Here is an 18,315-nt window from a genome sequence, read left to right as displayed (position 1 = left end):
TATATAGTGCAACAATAAAATATATGCAAATAATTAATTACCCATGTTACAATTCCTTTAACATCAGAACATGCTCACCTCCTCTGCAGTTCATGAAAAGTGTTCACAGTGTGTCTTACAATTTCATTTGAGGTAGTGGTAATACGACACTGCTGTTTGCTGACCATAGTCATTTAACAGCAACAATATGTAAGCCGGCTATAACAAGAGAGACAGATACATGGCCAGTGACTGAAACAGAAACTGAAAGAAAGAGCTTTCAGAAATTGATAGGACATGCCATTATCTGGGATAATGGAACTGAAAAGACTTAATATTATTCTCATCTTCATGAATTCTGATAAAATTAAATACTTTGAAAACCCTTATGGCAAATTTGTAAACAAATGACACGGCTGTATTTGGAAAAGTTTTAAGGATTGTTTTTGTATGAATATCATAAAGATAAAGTCATGTAAACACACTATGACATTCATTAAATCATAAAAATCAGAAAAAAAAGTCTAACCTTAGAATAGTCAAATTCAGAGCATAAACCTTGAAACAATATTCAAATAAAGTTTTCCTCATACACTGGTCAGCAGTGTACAAGTTTGAGGAGAACAAAGTTGTCTAATGCTTAGTATATCTTTTTCTTCTACGTCACACATATTCTCCAAACAAATTTTTGCCTGTACAGGTTTCGCAGCAACACAACACAGCAACACAAACACCTTTAAAGTGAAGTGCAGTTTTGAGCAATCTATTCTATGAAGTCAATCTGCACTGATTAGAATTTATTTTTAAACCATAGTTTGGTCAACATTAGATGAAATGCAACAATGACTCTGCTTTGGTAGTATTATGATGAAAACTTTACTGAAACAAATGGTTTTTTTTCTGTTTTACACAGATTTTCAGGCACAGCACCTGTAGTACTTGGAAGTAATTCACTTCATTGGGGAAGGCTGCATTAGCCCAGAGAAAATTATAATGAAAGAGATGTAAGAGGTTGTCATGTTAAAGATGGAGGTTTGTTAATCAGGGGAGGGGGCAAAGCCCTGTTTTGATAAAAGAAGTAAAAGGTAACCAGACACCACTAGAGCCACAGTGCATTCAATTTATGCACAGACATCTGGCCAGTAACTGCTTTGGTGAAGGTGTTGTATAGAATTGGAGTTGTGTCCCTACTGACAGTGTACTGAGAAGTTATTGGGTACATCTGAGAGCCATTTAAATGCAAATATAATGTGAGTTCGTCATTGAGTAAAAACAATCTTCCAGGCAACGGCATTAATAATTAGAAACCATCTGGTACCATGAAAGCTTACAATACTTTCAGTATTTCCACAGGCCAAAAGGATGCAATTTATCTCCTACTAAAACAGAAACACCTATGCTATATGTTAGTGCTCCGACAATTAATATGCAAAATCAGATCCATCTTGATGTTTTTCCTCTGGGCCAGTCGTGGAAGATAAATAAATGAGAAGTCTGGAAAAGAAAATGCCATAAACTTCACAAAGGAAATGTAAAGAGAACACAGAGACAGAGATGAATACCTGAAAAGATGAAGGAGGTGTGTTGAAAACTTTGTCTCCTTTTTACCTGATAATATTATGAAGGCCATAAAGTGAGTTGGTAACTCAGCTGTCAGATCTCCATAAAAATTATATTCTGTATTTTCAGTGTTTGGTATGTAGAAGTGGATTCAAAATAAATTAATTAATGTAAACAGTTTCTCTTTTTTGGCCCTTAGAAGTTTGGGGGTTGGAATTTTCATGTTATAGAGACCAAAATAAAAATGTCCTAGTCTGTCCATGAAAACCTAAACTGCCTTTCATCATCTTTGTTTTCAAGCTAACATACCTTAAAGAATGTATGGGGAGGTTATTCTCTATTAAAAATAATTTAATAACATCCCACTTTTTGGTCTTCATCTGAGAGATTAAGTGAATACTGAAAAAAGATAATTTTAAATTTAAATTGGTAATTGCAGTAATTGCCTTCTTCAACACCATGTTCACATGACATTTACAATTGTCAACTTCTCTTGGTAGCTTGCATGAGTTGAAAACAATACAGAAATTCAGCTTCAAAGTTTATTAGTGATAACCAGTTATTAAGGATATGGAAGAAAGCAAAAATTAAGATATTTCATTTTGAGAATTTCAATAGCTAGAGAAATAACAGAAGAGGCCCACTGTAAGCACAAAAATTTGCAGTTTTTATAGACAATGAAACAGTTGAAACATCCCAGTGTGTTGCTATCAAAGTAAAGAGGTGGTGGTTTATCCACTGTAGTTCTGATCTGAATAGGGCAGGTTTCAAGGCTGAACAATCAACATCTGCAGACCATCTTAGAAACACACCTGTGTTTCTCAGACTAGATTTCTTATTCTTACGTGTGCCAATGTAATTTCTTATTCTTACGTCTTATTCTTATTCTTATTCTAGATTTCTTATTCTTATGTGTGCCAATGTCATGTCTGTATTTGCTGTTCTTATAATTAATGGAATATTTTCTTTCCAAAACTTCTCTCAGAAATAAGATATGCCAGAAATACTGAAACTGAGCTGTCAAATAGTGAATAGCAAATGTATTCACTGTGTGTGAAGAGGGTCTTTAAGTGTCTGTATGTCTTTGTGTGTGTGTAGCAGATTTTCACATCTCAGCTCAGGAGCAATATTTTTCCCTTGTGTAGGTGAGTATGGCAACTGAGACTTTCTTTCAAGTTCTCAAGACACAGGATTTCCTATGTTCTACTTGTACTTTGAAATATATAAGCTCTGAGAAATAAAACTGATTTCCCAGGACAAATCAATTTGAGAGTCTCAGCTGTGAATCAAGGTAATTTTTCTGTTCCTGGGTATAAATTGTCAGATTAAGAGGTCTTGATACGCTTTTTCTTCTAACATGCACTGCTCCAATACAAAACTAAAGTTCTCTCTCTCTGGTGTTTATAAAAAATGTCAGAACACATTAATGGATTGTTTTATACCCTTACTTCAACCATTACATGATGTATAAAAAAATCAAAACCATTTGCCAACCACAATGCTTCATTCAATATCCCTGTATGTAATAGTTGCTTAAGTAACTAATTTTCACATCAGCATCCATTTTTCCTCTTTTCGTACATGAGAGGAATTATTTTCCTGTGTGCTTGTGACTTTCAGTAGCAAGTAAACCTTAACCAATGAGACAAACCTACATAAATATTCACTTAATTATAATTTTCAGTTCATTTTCTATGCCACCTTGTGCATCAGCATGGTTTTCTGATGTTCCATCATTTCACCTCTCTTCTGAGCTAATGCATACACATTGTTCTGAAAAGAGAAACTAGCAATAAGGTATTCCAGATATATTTGAAACAGTGATAATTTCATAGATAACTACAGAGCTAAGATAACTTCAAAGATTCTTAAGAGTGCAGCTCTTAGGTGGTCTGTAGATAATACAAATTTCTAGAGAAAACATGTAAATTTTCTGCAGAGCACTGTCTGAACCAGGATAATATGCAACTTGCCACATCACAGTGACATACTTGAATGAGTTCTTGTATTTCATCTTTCTGTATGTTTTTAAAAAACCTCAAAATCAAACCAGAGATAAAGGAAACAAGGGGATTTGTCTCAAGTAGACAACTGAAAAGGAAGTTTAGTGACAGCCCTGTAATTTGGTCACTTTAAATTTATGCTCTGTAAAACACATACAGATTCTTTTTCAAGCTGTAGATGTAACTCATCATCCATAAAGTCCTTATTTTATAACATCACTCATTCACAGAACTGATCTTCCAAATCCCCATTCATATTTTTCTCATAACTTTTCTTGCTTGCCAAAGCTGTTGAGAGGTTTAGAATTTGTGCCCTTCACAATTTTTAACTTATTTTTACTGAATTAAAATATATTAAAATAAATGACAGAGCTTAAAGGAAAACAATTACAAAATATTTTTTCAGTATTATCATAGAATTTTTTCAAGAATAAAAAGATGCATATTATAAATATTCTTGTACAAGTTAGGAAAACAGATTAATTACAGAGGGAAATCTATAGATAGTTTTAATCAATGTTGTGGCTGAAGTCTAAGAATTAGTAATAAGAAAATAATACATTGAAGTGAAGAGATTATATAAAAGAACAGGCTTAACATTTATTAAAAAATTATCCAGTACAAGAACAAATTTCAAAAACCAGTGGCCCAACATCAACCTCATAACTGTATCTATAATTTACATATAGAGATTTACAGTTTAATTACATTATAATCTACAGTCATGTCAATTGGACTTAGAGAATATAACTTTGGAAAATTTAATGGTGAATCTTTCCAGTGTTCAAATGGAATTTTTGACCTATACAGCATTTTAAACTGCAAAAATGGGGTCAAATAGGATCACGTCAATCAAGGGAGACAGAAACCATGACAAGAGTCACTTACTGAGGCGTTGAACTTGCTGTAAGAAAAAATAATCTACAGGGTGAAATAATGATCCCAATTATAACATATGCTTTGATCACAATGTTTTTCCAAAATTTGTGTAAACCAAGAAGATTAATGCATTTCACGTCTAATGGGAAAAGAAATTTGGATTAAATATAAAAACAAGAATTCTTGAGGAGTTTCACTCTATCATTATATCTCCCAAACAGATTTTTCAAGCAGGTCCATTTCCACTTCAGTTCTCTTTCAGTCAAACAAGGAACTCTGCCCTTATGGAATTACTGTAAAAGATGTAATTACCTCAGAAGCACCAACAATCTGTCCCATATTATTTATTTATTAGTTTTGACAAAAAAAAAAAAAAAAAAAGAAAAAAAAACCAACTAACTAAACATTACAAATATCTCTTTCAAAGGTGCCACATGAAACAAAAATTTTCTTTCTCTCTATGTATATCATTATGCCATGGAAATGAGGAACAAAATGGTCTGTTAAAAAAGGCCATTTTTTGACAGAACTTTCTGCAAATACAAGGCAGCAATAACTTCAGAGTGTTGGCAAGCAATGGAAAATATGAGCATCTTCACATAGGAGGAAAAGAAGAAGAATGTATCAAGGGTGTCTGAATTTAAGATGTCCCTGAACATCTGGCAAAAATCTTTCAAGCTCTTTCTTCTTCCCTTTGCTAATCACTTGCTTCGAAGTTGTGAAAATTACAATTGGCAGTGTCTAAGTCCTCTCTACTGCTACAAGAAGGATTCCTGGAAGTCCAAAGGCTGTATCAACTACTTCACTGTTCAACATCTGGATTTTGGTTAGTCCTGATTGCAATGTTTTAAGGTTGTGAGTTTGTGTCATGAGGATGGAGGAGAAAGAAAATTATGTGCTCAAATATATACATGTATTTTTTAGTTGCCATATTTGTTTCTTTCATAATGGAGATAGAGATAGAGGTAATTTTTGGGACATAATTCATCAGATCAATATTAAACAACTGCAGTAGCATGACAAGCTCTCTGCTACAAAAGTGTTATCGTTAGAGGCATCTCAGACACAGAGACAGTCCTGCAGATGCCCAAGTCAGATATGTAATCAAGACTATGAAGCCAAAAGCCCTGAAGCCATTGCTTTCCCTGTGTTATCAGGAATTCAGGATTTCAGACATTTACATGACTAAATTAGAATTTTTTATTCGGAAAGTACACAGGTTCAAAAGTTAGGGGAGATTTAATTTTTTTTTTCTAAAAAACCCACAACAATCACTACTAAACAAGAACTTTGCAAATCCATTCTTTTTGTTATTTTTAAATGAATCCTTTTGTTGCCTTCAATTTTGTACCATATTGACATTATAGAGACTTAAAAATCATCACTTTTCATAGAAAAATTGATGATTTTGTGTTAGCACTAGCATTACAGTTTTTGCGACAGAAAGCAAAGTCTCTGTTGACATAATTTCTTTTTATTTCTGAACATCAGGAATTCATATACTAGAGTTCTGGGAGTTTTAAACTTAAATAATCCCCTTTCCCTTGGAAACTAAGAAACATTCAGAAATGTATTAGCTTTGTTAATCGTAATTTAACAATTTATTTTATGAGCATAAATGCTACTTCCTAGACCAAATACTCTGAGTGTGACCAGCAATTCTTAGACTTTAAAGGGTTTTCTTTGCTTTTAAGATACACTGCGTTCTTCCCATGAGCAGTGAGCCACACACACAGCCATAGTCATGGGTGAGGTATGGGTATTACTGTCTTCGGTATCTTCTAAGATCTCAGGAAAGGATGCCACTTGCTTATAGCAGATTTTGCTGGGAGTTTATTCATTTTAGGTAGTAAAGGCCTGATCCAAACCCCGATGAAGTCAATGGAAAAAGTCTCCCATTGACTACAATGGGCTCTGGATCATGCCCTAAGTCCATTCTCTTCATTAATCCAGGATTAATAATAGGATGTCTTTCCAGTAGCCTGGAGTGCCTAAGATCCTGGAAATTTCAGCTGAACGAGTTCACTTTAGTTTGTCCTTCCATCTGGAATTTGAAATGTGAAGTCACAATCTTTTTCAGTGAGAAGAAAACTTCAAATGGAGGCATTTTCAGTTCCTGGTTATAGTCAATCCCACCAGTTCAGTGAAAATCCTTGGGCATCCTAATGAGAAAACAGGAAGAGCAAATGGAGCCAAAGGAATTTATTTTTTTCAGGGCACACTTCAGAAATACAGTGTAGACTCTGGTTTGACCAATGAATAGATGCATGTTGATGCTTTTGGAGAAATCAGTGTGGAGCCTGACTACAAAGAACAAATTTAAAAAATTATAGTATACTTAAATAAATAAAGTTTTTGCTGTACTTTTTAAAACTAACAGATAAGGGGAGACATGATATTTTTCAAAGTGTTTTCTCAGTTTGCACAACAAAGCACCATCAGTTCATAAATAATGAAAAGTGGCAGAAAGACATTACAAATATCAATAATTACCACTAAGTTTTCTTAACTTACAGATGTGAATTGTGAACTAGTTTGTACTAGTTTGTTATACTAGTACAAACTTTGACAGACAGACAGTAAGAGGAGAGAATAGGAATAGTGTTATTAAATCAGATATAAAATATTTCTGTATTAGGATCCATTTTATATGAAAATAAAAATCTGAAACAAATGCAGTTTGTTATATTATTTTTAAAAATTGCATTTCTGATAAAGTAATGGATAGATCAGCCATTCCAAAAGATCTCTAGTGCTATTCACTACACATATTTCATTAAATTTCCATTAGCATTATAGATTATTTTACCCTGATTATTCATACTGACAAGAATGGCTCAGAAGTTAAGGCACTTTTTTTAACCCAATTACTAATTGTTCTACTAAACAACGTCATCCAAGTTGCCATGTACTTTATGATAAGGATATTTATAAAGTTATATTCTAAGACTTAAGAAATCAACAGAAACTTGCCATAATTTCAATAGTATTTGCTAATAAAATATCAGCACATTCATTGACCTATAAATTCTTGCAAACATGTCACCATCCTCCCACTATGCCAGTGAAACATTAGTTTTGAGCTTTCAGTTTTAATTCTTTTTTTCAGTGACATTTTTGCAATACTGATTGACCACTCACATGTAGTTTTAAGCAATTAAGAAACCTGTTGACAACTCTTATATATGGTCTTCAGGGCAGCCAGGACAAGAGTGAGAGACGCAGAAATCTTGACTCCATGTTTCAGAAGGCTGGTTTATTATATTATGATATATATTATATTAAAAATGCCACACTAAAACTATACTAAAAGAACAGAGAGAAAGATGCATCAGAAGGCGAGACAGGAATAGAAAGGAATCTACAACAAAGGCTTCTGACTCCCAGAGAGTACAAACCAGCTGCATCCTTGATTGGCTATTAAGTAGAAACACCTCACATTGACCAATCAAGGAAGCACCTGTTGCATTCCGCAGTAGCAGATAGTAATTTGTTTACATTTTTTCCTGAGGCCCTCTCAGCTTCTCAGGAGAAGAAAATCCTGACAAAAGGATTTTCATAAAAATGTCATGGTGACACTTATTAATTTTAGAGATAAAGGAAGGAGATCTTAAATTTTCACATCAAAATACATCAGTTTTCCAGAGGAATAGGTCTATTTTGCATATACATAGATAAAAATTTGCTCCGCCAAGGACTCTCCCAAAATACAGGAAAAACTTATGTTTGGATCCATGGTATGAATCATCACAGACTTGTATATTTCTCTCCAAAATATCCGAATGTTGTAATAAAATTATATCATTTTTATGTCTTTCTTTGCCATGCTGAATTGAAAATAAAAGTAATCTTATTACTTTGCTGTAAAATAAACATGTAATTTAAAAAATCTTCCCAGTTTCTGCCAAAGGAAAATTTGCTTGTAATACAAGGTAACTTTAATGACATTGAAACTCACATAGTCATGACCAATATCAAGGAACACCTGAGTTGAGTCTAACATGTCCTCCTAACAAGTCCTTTTTCTCCTCCATCTAAAATTTCTGGCCAGATACACTACTTTAGCTTAGAATATAGTATTTAGTAGCACAGAAACTACCCCAATTGCAACTCTGTTGAACAAATTCAAGGACTGTTTTCAGTTTAACTCAGTGTCTTTTGTCCACCCCGTCATCCTTGTTGAAATTAATTTTATTCAACATTGCTTCGTCCAACTCATAGTCTGAAAGACAAAATTAAAGGATCCCACCACCTGGATCAGGTGAAAAAAGGAGAAAATTAGTGCAGTTTAAATGCTGTTGCCTGGAGCTAATACAGACAAAATAATTGCCCATCTTTTTGTTTAAATAAAAGGCATTAATTTGTTTTCATGTGGTTTTCAATTTGTCCGTTTATCACTTTCAGATGAAAGGTATGGCTACAATCAGCAAGATCAATAGACCTCAAAGCTCTCAAAGCAAGGTTTAGCAACTGCTTCCTTAGCACATATATAGCTCGGCTACTAAAATTAGCCTGTGCCATTGGATTATAAATAATATCTTGATCTGTGGTTCCCATTGGATTTAACTAAACAAATATTGCATTCCTATCTTACAGTGACATTGGCAAGATTTCACACCCTGGAAGCTCTCCAGGATGTACAGTGCATAGAAAAGACTGTACATTGATTTTCAGACAAAAGAAAAAATATCATTCGAGAGGAAATGCTTTACTGGAGAGGTCTTCACAGCAAAAGGCTGAATTGAGAAAAAGTCTTTCTTGCCCTTACTACCTTTAGAGCAAGGAACTTAGAGTGCGCAGGAAAACATCCAAGAACCCTCATCATAGGGAAAAGTTATTGACATGATAGCATCCGATATATTCTTTAAGCTAGTGTTAAAGTCAACAATTAGAGTAAATTATAAAGACATCAAATAGGTTGTTTTCAGCAGGTTTAAGTCTTTTCAATATACATGAAACAGGCCTTTCAGATCAGTGTGTAATATTCCTTAGAGACCTAGATAAATCAATAAACAAGGTCATAATGAATTTGCAAGACAGTTTTATCATTAGAAAACCTTTTAAGTAGCCAACAGTTTAATTCTTACAAGGAGTGGGAATTGCCCTCATGCATATATCAACCTACACTCTGTAATTTAAGGTTTAAAATAAGAAGTAGACTTAATTACACAATTAGAAATGTTTTACCAACTTGGCAAATCAATAGTTTGGGTGGGATTTTACTTTCTCCCCATCTATCCCCCTGCTGTTATTAAACCCAAGTAAAAATTTAAATTTTCCTTTATTTCAGATGCTCTAGAAAGGCCTTCAGTGAGCATCTCGCATATACCAATATGTTGCGGGAATGTGCACAGAAAAGTGATAACTAGGATATTTTTGGCCTTGCACTTAAGGCCCAAATCAAAAACTGTAATACAAAACCTTTGTTCAGAGCAAAGTTGAGATTTTCAAATATTTGCCTAAATGGAGGGTAATATATCTTTGTTCTAGTTTTGGCCAGGCAGTGCTAGTGGTACATACAAGTACCAGTAAGCCACCCAACAAATACATGGTCACCAGAACAAATCTGAAGGAAAATCAAGCCAGAGTCACACAAAATCATAAATATTGTCAGACACTTTCAAGATTATCTAGTCCAGCCATCAGCCTTGCGCCACCATAATCACCCCTAAACCATATCCCCCAAGTGAGAAACCTGGACTCCTCTTGAACACTTCCAGAGAGGGTGACTTCACAACCTACATGGGCAACTTATTTCAATGATTAACCATCATTCTCAGCGATAAACATTTTTCTAATATCTAATTTGAACCCTCCCTGGTACAACTTAAGGCAGTTTCTTCCCTTTCTTTTAACTGAAAAATGGCAGAAGTGACTGACTCCCACATAACCACAACCTCCTTTCAGGTAGTTTTAGAGAGCAATGAGGTGCCCCCTCAGCCTCCTCATTCCCTTTCTCTTTCCCTTCTTCTCTCCACCACTGAAACAGCTTCCTTCTTTGTGTAAGAATAGACCAACATTCAAGAATATTTTGGAGGTGTTGCTTTGCCCACATCTCCTGCTTCAAGCTCTTATCTGAATCTTCAGTCCCTGATATCACATTCCTTTTACCTCTATTGTCAGGGATAGCAACCAATGACAAAAATTGGATCAAAAGACTTTATTTTCAGTCATCCCTGATGTAAGCACTGATCTGATAGATTTAAAAAGAATGAATGGATAAATGTAATAAGGCTTCAGAAATTAATCCAACTATCAGTATAATAATCTAGTTTCTACAATGGATATTTTGTTGAATATAAAGGAGATTTATTTTTTTCTGGAGAGTCTGATGAACAAGGATTCTTAATAATCAAATACACTTTTTTCTTCTTTAAATTAAAAGAGGAGAGAGAGAAAGTGTATGTTTGCTCTCATACCCCTTATTCATCATCTCATTTTCCAATTCATCCTCAAGCAAGCACATTTGGTAGATTAAACCTCCACTAGAAAAAAAAAATAATGTTCCTGCTTTTTCTTTCTTTAGAAACCATCAAAACTAAAGCATATCCTGAAAAGTTTTAAAATAAAGCAGCCTCCCTTTACCCATACACAAAGGAACTCTTAATTAAAAGTTACAGAAGGACAGATGAAAAAGCAATAACACAATATCAAAGAACATGTGGATGAGAAGGAAATGTTCACCCTGAGATATTTAATATTTTAATTGGTTATCTGGAAGAAATAAGAAACTGCATGTTATGAATCTGATTCTAACCTTATTAAATTCAGTGGCAAAAAGCCCAGTGAGTTCAATGGGGCCAACATGAAGCTCTAATTGAATTAGAAACTGACTTCAGATAAAATATGTTACTGTCTTCCCCTCATCTTCCCATTTCAGCAAAAAGAAATAAGAAAGAATTATTGAAATTCATCACAGAGGCAGTCAATTGAGTTTGTTTTGACCCAGATCAAAAGAAATCAGTATTCATGAGGAGAGTAGTTTTGACTATAAATTCATTTAAATAACAATACTGGACTCTGAGATTTCCAGTAGAAGCTGACTACTCTACTGAAGTGTTTAAAACCTGTCCTGCACTAAAACCTAAGTTGTCTGAAAACCTTGGAGACAGGGTAGGTCTATTTAAACACAAAAAATACTGAACTGTCCTCTAAAAAATAAGTGAAAATGCAAGATTAGTTGATAGGAAAAGACCACTGCTGTGTTTATAATCCCCTCTGCCAGTCAGCATTTGCTGTAAGCTCAGATAAGGTGTAAATTCATATAAGGAGGAGCTAACAAATAAAAACTTCTCTCCCTTTTACTGTTTGCAAGATGACTTATCAGTTGTTACTAGAAAAGCAGCAGCAATAATACACCAGGAAAAGACTTCAGTTTCCCTTTTCCAACACCCCTCAGGGTCTTTTTCCTCCAACTGCTGCTGGTTACTACCACCCCTGTGTCCTTGGTCATCTGTGAGAGTGACTGCACAGAGAGGAGGGGGGGCTGCTGTGTAAGGCATATGCTGTGAAGTATCTCGTCTTCTCTAGGGATTTTCTTCCAGCCCTCACAAGTAGGAGTTCCCAAATTCTACTGGAATAGCAGAACTGAAACATAGAAAGACAGAAGCAATATCAGAGACTGTTTTCAACTAGAAGGCAGTCAACTTCAACTGTTCCTGAAGCTGTGAATTCAGCTCAATGGAAAAAAAATCTGAAACTAATTGCCTGAAGCACAACACTGTAGTTGTTCTTGCATAGTTCTCTTAAATAACTCATGTGAGAATTATTCCTTTTCTTTTTAAAGACAAACATTCATTATTTTAATAGGGAAAGTGAAAGGACTAAAGAGGAGTCCCATTCCTTGGCCCACTGGTTAGAGGCCATTTTCTTTCATGTAGCAGGCTAAGCTTGAAACCTCCCAGATCAGTTTCAGAGTTTCATGTCAACGAAGGCAAAATTAGAACAAAATTAGAAGAATGTCAGACAGCCTAAATCTGCCTCTCTTTTTTTTTTTTTTTTCTTTGATGACAGGAAAAGAAACATTTTTTTTTTTTGACAGGAAAAGAAGCATCAGGACTTTACAGTACTTTGGTTTCTGATGGGCTGAAGATTCTAAAAAAACTTTTAAAGTTTTTCAGATGAGGCTGTTTCCTTCTTGACCCTCCCTGCAGGGGCACAGGCTTGGGGATATGACAAAAACCCATCTTTCCTTTAGCTTCTGTTGTGCTTAAGCCAGAAAAGGCTAAACCCTCAAAGATTTCAACCAAGATTCATTCAGCTTTGAGACATTAAATACCTTTGACTAACATTCATAAAGGGATATTTAAAGCCACAGAAACCAATAACAAAATACAAATAAAGTTAGGGTGAAGTTTCCTTAGTCATGAGCTGGTTGAACAGGTATTTCCTAAGCACCATGATATTTTAGCTGCATCTTTTTTCCCCCAGAATTAAACACTGCCAGCATCTTCAGAAAGTGAACTGATAAGTCTTTTTAATGTATGTTCATCATCATATAAATTGAAATACATTTTGTAATGCCAAGCATAAAATATTCTGGAAACAGATGAAAGGCTTCCTTTGTATTTCTCTGTCCAACTTTGTGTAATATCAGTCCAAATACTTGCAGCATTAGCTTGGGCACAATTGCAGTTTTCAGCAAGCTGATGACTGCTTATTGCTGTCTGGGGACATCCAAACTCCTGTGTTCATAATAGAATGCCTATGTATCTGGGAGATATGCATACTAAGTGATGGAAACATGCCACATTAGAAAATTGATTGCATACGTCAGCATAAGCACCACATTTTTAACAAATTAGTCACTATTAAACTCCACAATATGCATGACTTAGAGTGGGGAGAGATTCATGACTTTTGTTCAAACTTGAGCTTTCTGCACATTTTTTAATCTAGAATGAATTTCCTGCTGAAACGGACAAAGGCAAAATGCTGTAATAGTCTCATTTCATGTTTATTTGATTTATGAATATCATGAAATTTCAATAATGATCTTGGGGAAGCCTTGCATAAGCATCATCCTTGCATGTTATGATTGAAAGCCTGTATCAGCCCAGAATTCTCCCCAAACAATACATTACTCAAGCAGTAGATGCAAAGATAAGCATTACTATTGTCATAAAAGAAAAAAAAATCATTTATGTTTTTATTCTCCCTTTCTCCTTCACAATGTTTGCTATTATTGCAGAAATCAGCATATGAAAAAGGACAAAGTAAAGCTCCTTAGAGGTGACTCTGTACTGCCTTTTCACTAAAAGGTCCTTTTCTAAGGTTTTGTGGATTGCATCCTTGAATGTGACATTATAAAACATCATTGTATTTTGCCCCATTTTTCAAACAATGCTCTATGATTACAATACTGACTAGATGTCATAGCTCTGCGATATTTTTCTAGGCTCAGTAGGAGTTCAGTACTGTAGTTCCTGTGATCTATATATGATTTATATATGATTTATAAAATAAGTGAAGTAGTGGAAATTATTGGAAATATCTTTCTAACACCTTTAAACAGCATTTAGGAATGTAGAAAGTCCATAAATCTTAGAAGTAGATGAAGAAAACTTAACTAAAGTGTTGACACACAATGCCTGATCCCTGCCTAAAAATAATCTCCATAAACTCATTTGAGGATTTGCAAATTGTCCAAAAGGAACAGAAATGGCTCCACCCCATATTCTGTTGTACATTAATTTTAGGCACAAGTGTACAATTATTTATTTACTTACCACTGCTGGGGTTTTGCTCTTTTTCTTTCTTTATCATCCTCCTTTGATTTCCACTTTCTCCTCAATAAGCTTTGAAATTGAAGACAAGGACTGTTTTCTCATAGCAAAAATACAGCCTGGTGAATTGAAATGTTAGGGGTTTTTCCACCTAGCAGGAGTAGGCATCACGTGGCTCTAGTACTCAGATTGTTCTTCTCATTGAGAAAAGGGATTGGTAATCTTCTGATGAAAAGTTTTTGTCCTTTCTTCTGACACGGCTGGTATTCAGCACTGACAAAAGTCAGCTTCAAACTGAATAGCAGATCCTGAGAGGCTGGAGAGGTTTGAAATGTTAATAAATGTCAAGGGGTGAGGTAAGATAACAAAATTTAAATCTTCAGAACTTCATTCTCAAGCTAAATGTCATTAGAGCCATGGCATAAAATAAGAAACATTTGATAGGTGCTTATCATTGAACAGGTTTCAAGAATGCTAAGGAAAATCCAGACAGAGTGATAGAAAGTATTTTAAATTAAATTAGCTACCCTCTAGTTTCTACTTTAATTTGGTAAAAATGCAAAGACAAATAAAATGCAATACAGCTATATAGTTAAAGGTTAACTGAATCAATTTTTTAATCACCCACTAACTTCTGTTATTACCATCATAGCTTGAGTTGGGTTTTGTAGTCCTAACAAAAACAACAAGAGTCTGTCACAAAGAGCCTTATGAATTATCAGCTCATTTAGTGCCACCAGCAGCAGAGGGTGCTGAGCCTCAGAGGCTGAATGACAAGGTTTTTATTATGCCCTTGGTATGTCACAGCTTTAAATCATATACCTTATAGTAAGGAAACCAAAGGGACTAGAATTTTGCAGTGTATCAAGGTGTATTTACTAGGTTCAGAACCACACACCATACTTCTGAACATTTTCACTACCATGATCTACTTCTGTTCCTTTTTAATATTGCATTTTATACCTCCCATTTAAATGGATTTTTCATCACCATGCACAGATTGTATAGAAAGGAGCTTGTGGAAAATCTGTTTGATTAATTCTGAGACAGAAGATGCACTCATTTTCTCAAAGCATTTAAAAAAGTTTCTAAATGTTCCCTTACTTTTTGCTCCATATATTCCAAACAGATGTGTGTTTAAAATTTCATGCTATATAAAGTTTATGTCCCTGTTGAGATTTCCATAAAAGTTTATGCCTGTTGAGATTTCTCTTTTGATCAAATCCAGTTGAATAATAAAATCTTACAAAACTAAAATTGTACTTCTAGAGTATTTTCTTATTTTTATTGTTATGTGTCTCTAATCTAATAATTTTCTAGCAGCACATTGTGATCCAGATAAACTCTAATGAAATTTGATAGACTATTTAATAAATCTGTATTCTATATGCCAGCACAGGAATTTTTTTTTCTTTTTGAGTCCCTGTAAGCTACTGAATTGCAAAAGAGATGCTAATGTGATGGATACATAAAGGCTACAAAGTTTACATCACAAAAGGGAGGAGTAAAACTAAGAATCTTAGCTGAATTAAATGAAAAAAAAAATCCCAGATCTGAAAACTGTTGCATATTTAATAAAAATATCACAAAATCCTTGCTGCCTTCTGCTATGAACTCTAAGTTTTCCATGTTAACATCACTCTCTTTTTCAATCATCAAAAAGATAGTAATATTAACAAATGGAGATTTCATGCTGACATTTTAAAAATGTAACATTTAAATTATTTCTAGTGAAATAATATTTGTCTAGATTAGTGTAGATTTTCTACTAAGATACCAAAAGCTAACAAGGTACTTTATGTCACTGAAGTTATTCTCAAATGACAGCACAAGTCTCTGGGCCCGGATCTTGGCCATGCAACTTAGATAACAGTTGAAGAAATTCTTCCCGCAGGCAGAGCTGTAATGTAGTGTTTCATTACTAAAGAGGTGCCAGATATGCTCAGAATATCAAACAAAATCACCCCATGGGTGTTTTCTGCACCAAAACTAGTCAGTAGAATGTGGGAGTGAAAATGCTGGAAAGAAATTAAAAATGTCTTCCATTTGGCATGGAAAACTCAAAATGCAGAGACTTGTCTCTGAAAAAAAAAGAAATACAGTAATTCTTTCTGACCAGCAAAATCAGCTGTGCTTAAAATGAAGGATATCAGCACCTTACAGAGTTTAAAATGTTAAATTTGTAATTTTAAATTGGTATACAAATATAAAATCATTCATATTCCTGAGCTGAAATTTATCTTATGATAATATGAAATTTATTAAGAAAATGAAGGCTAAGATTGGGCTTATATGGTAACCAAGGGTTCAACTCTAACTTCTGAAAATATTATTGTTGCTTTGAACTTTGAGAAAATATGCTTACTTTAGATTTCTAGTGTTCTCTTTCATTGTTTTACTTCTCGTTTCAAATTTACATGGATCACCTAAGTATAGAGCATTAAATTTCCTTTAAATCACTGATATTTAAAATAAAAGGAAAAGAGTAGATGACTTGTGTTGAAAACTTCTCTAGCACTAAGAAATGAGAATGAAGCTCTCCTTCCCCAGTATAAATCAAATTTTTGGCTTCACTAAAGATGGTGGAAGTCAAGAACTTTCAACAAACTGATTTTTCCAACTTAAACTTTCACTTAACTCAGAAAAAAAGCAGGATCTAGCAGGAGGATGTGACTAAAGCATGAATCAGGCACTGCAGTTTTACAAGTAAAATCTGAGATGAAAGGTGTTTTCATTTAGTGATGCAGTTGATCCAACTAAATGGTTCATTTAACCAGATACATTAATCTAGCATCTGTGAAAAAAAAAAAAAACACCTATTTTTTTCACAATAGCTTCAGCAAGCGCCATGGGTATTTTTACATCCAACTAAACTAAATAACAAGCAAATGCTTTCCTGTAAAGCCACCATTTTTTTTAAGTAGCTAAGTGTGTTCATTATGTGCCTCTCTGAAGCTGAGGATGACTGACTGAAGAATAGAAAATTTAAAAGATCTAAGTAACTAGATGTTGCAGATGCTGCATGTAGCAGCACAAGACTACCCTCATAGGCCCAGTAAATCCTTGTCTGCCTACATTTACACAAGAGGCTTTTAAGTCCTTCCAGAGGTCTGAATAGAATTGGTACTCACAGTTGTAGCATCTTTCTCCTTGGCATAAAGAAGGCTTGAACCACAGTTTTTCTTTATCTGAGAATGGAGGGATGAAATGATGCTGCACAGAGTTGGTCAGGCCTGTTACTTTGGTAAAGAAATCTAAGCAGTCTTGCTCTTTCCATTTTTCATCACGGGCTTCTTAATTTGTCTCCCTTCTCTCAGTTAGGATTCATTGCTTGAAGGGGATAGCAGCTTCCCTTTTTTTCCCACAGTGACCTTGTTTGGATGTTGTGGATCAGCACAATTCCTTTTCCTGGGAAAGAAAATGGATGGAAGCAGCAACTCCTGCTTCTTCTGGTAGCTGATGTTCTTACCTTGCTGTTCTTACCTCACCTCTGCCACACCATTGGCAGCTGTTTGCCAGGCTGTGCGCTGTTTAAATAGGTATGTGAAAGAGGCAAGGACATGGATTTATGCTGTGTGGAGATACATACTAATATAAATACAGCACAGAAAAAAATTTAGAAGTGCTGGACATGGTTTGACAATGGTGTTAACTGGGAGAAGAAAAATGGTGGACGAACACTGAGGTATGGATATCATAGGAGTGGTCATGCCAACACATGGAGGTAGACAGCCCAGACAACACTGATGCACAGTCATTAAAATGCAGACCCAGTATACCCTAAGGAGCCCATCTTCCTGTCCATTCCAGTGCACCTTCATAGCTTTTCTTGTTTTACATAAATTGAGAGTGATTAGGATATGCTGAGATCTCATTTTCATTTCGCTGTTTATAGGCAAGGTATGATTAAGATGGCTCTAAAGTGACAGATGGGAAAAGAGGTGGTGGATTCAAGGGTAACACAAAGACAGAGAGCTGGTAGCACTTTCAGTGAAGTGAGATGGGAACAGAACTAAACTCGAACTAATCTTACTGTGGATAGAAATGAAAGGCAGCAAGAGATAAAGATGTGAAGTGATCATCAAAGAGTAAAGAGAGATGATCCTAAGGTAATGATGGAGAGAGTGGAGTTGTGAATGTAAGACCTCACATCAAGTGTTGAGCCACAA

General features: G+C 34.7%; 1 protein-coding gene across 3 annotated transcripts in view; it reads right to left on the bottom strand.

The window, feature by feature from the left end:
* Positions 1–7,883: 7,883 nt before the first annotated feature.
* The window catches only part of NETO1 (neuropilin and tolloid like 1), a 75,705-nt gene continuing 65,273 nt past the window's right edge, over positions 7,884–18,315 (bottom strand). For 2 of the 3 annotated variants that reach the window (XR_005255812.1, XR_005255813.1), the window contains exons 11-12: positions 14,150–17,554; positions 7,884–12,008 (exon numbers count right to left, since the gene is read on the bottom strand). The gene's annotated coding sequence lies outside the window, so the exon portion shown is untranslated. Of the gene's footprint in view, positions 17,555–18,315 lie in introns of all 3 variants that reach the window. The other variant, XM_038127855.1, reaches the window with a different exon arrangement.

This window comes from Motacilla alba, chromosome 2, assembly GCF_015832195.1.
Source record: "Motacilla alba alba isolate MOTALB_02 chromosome 2, Motacilla_alba_V1.0_pri, whole genome shotgun sequence".
Taxonomy (NCBI): Eukaryota; Metazoa; Chordata; class Aves; order Passeriformes; family Motacillidae; genus Motacilla; species Motacilla alba.
This window is presented reverse-complemented; position numbering and strand designations above follow the sequence as displayed.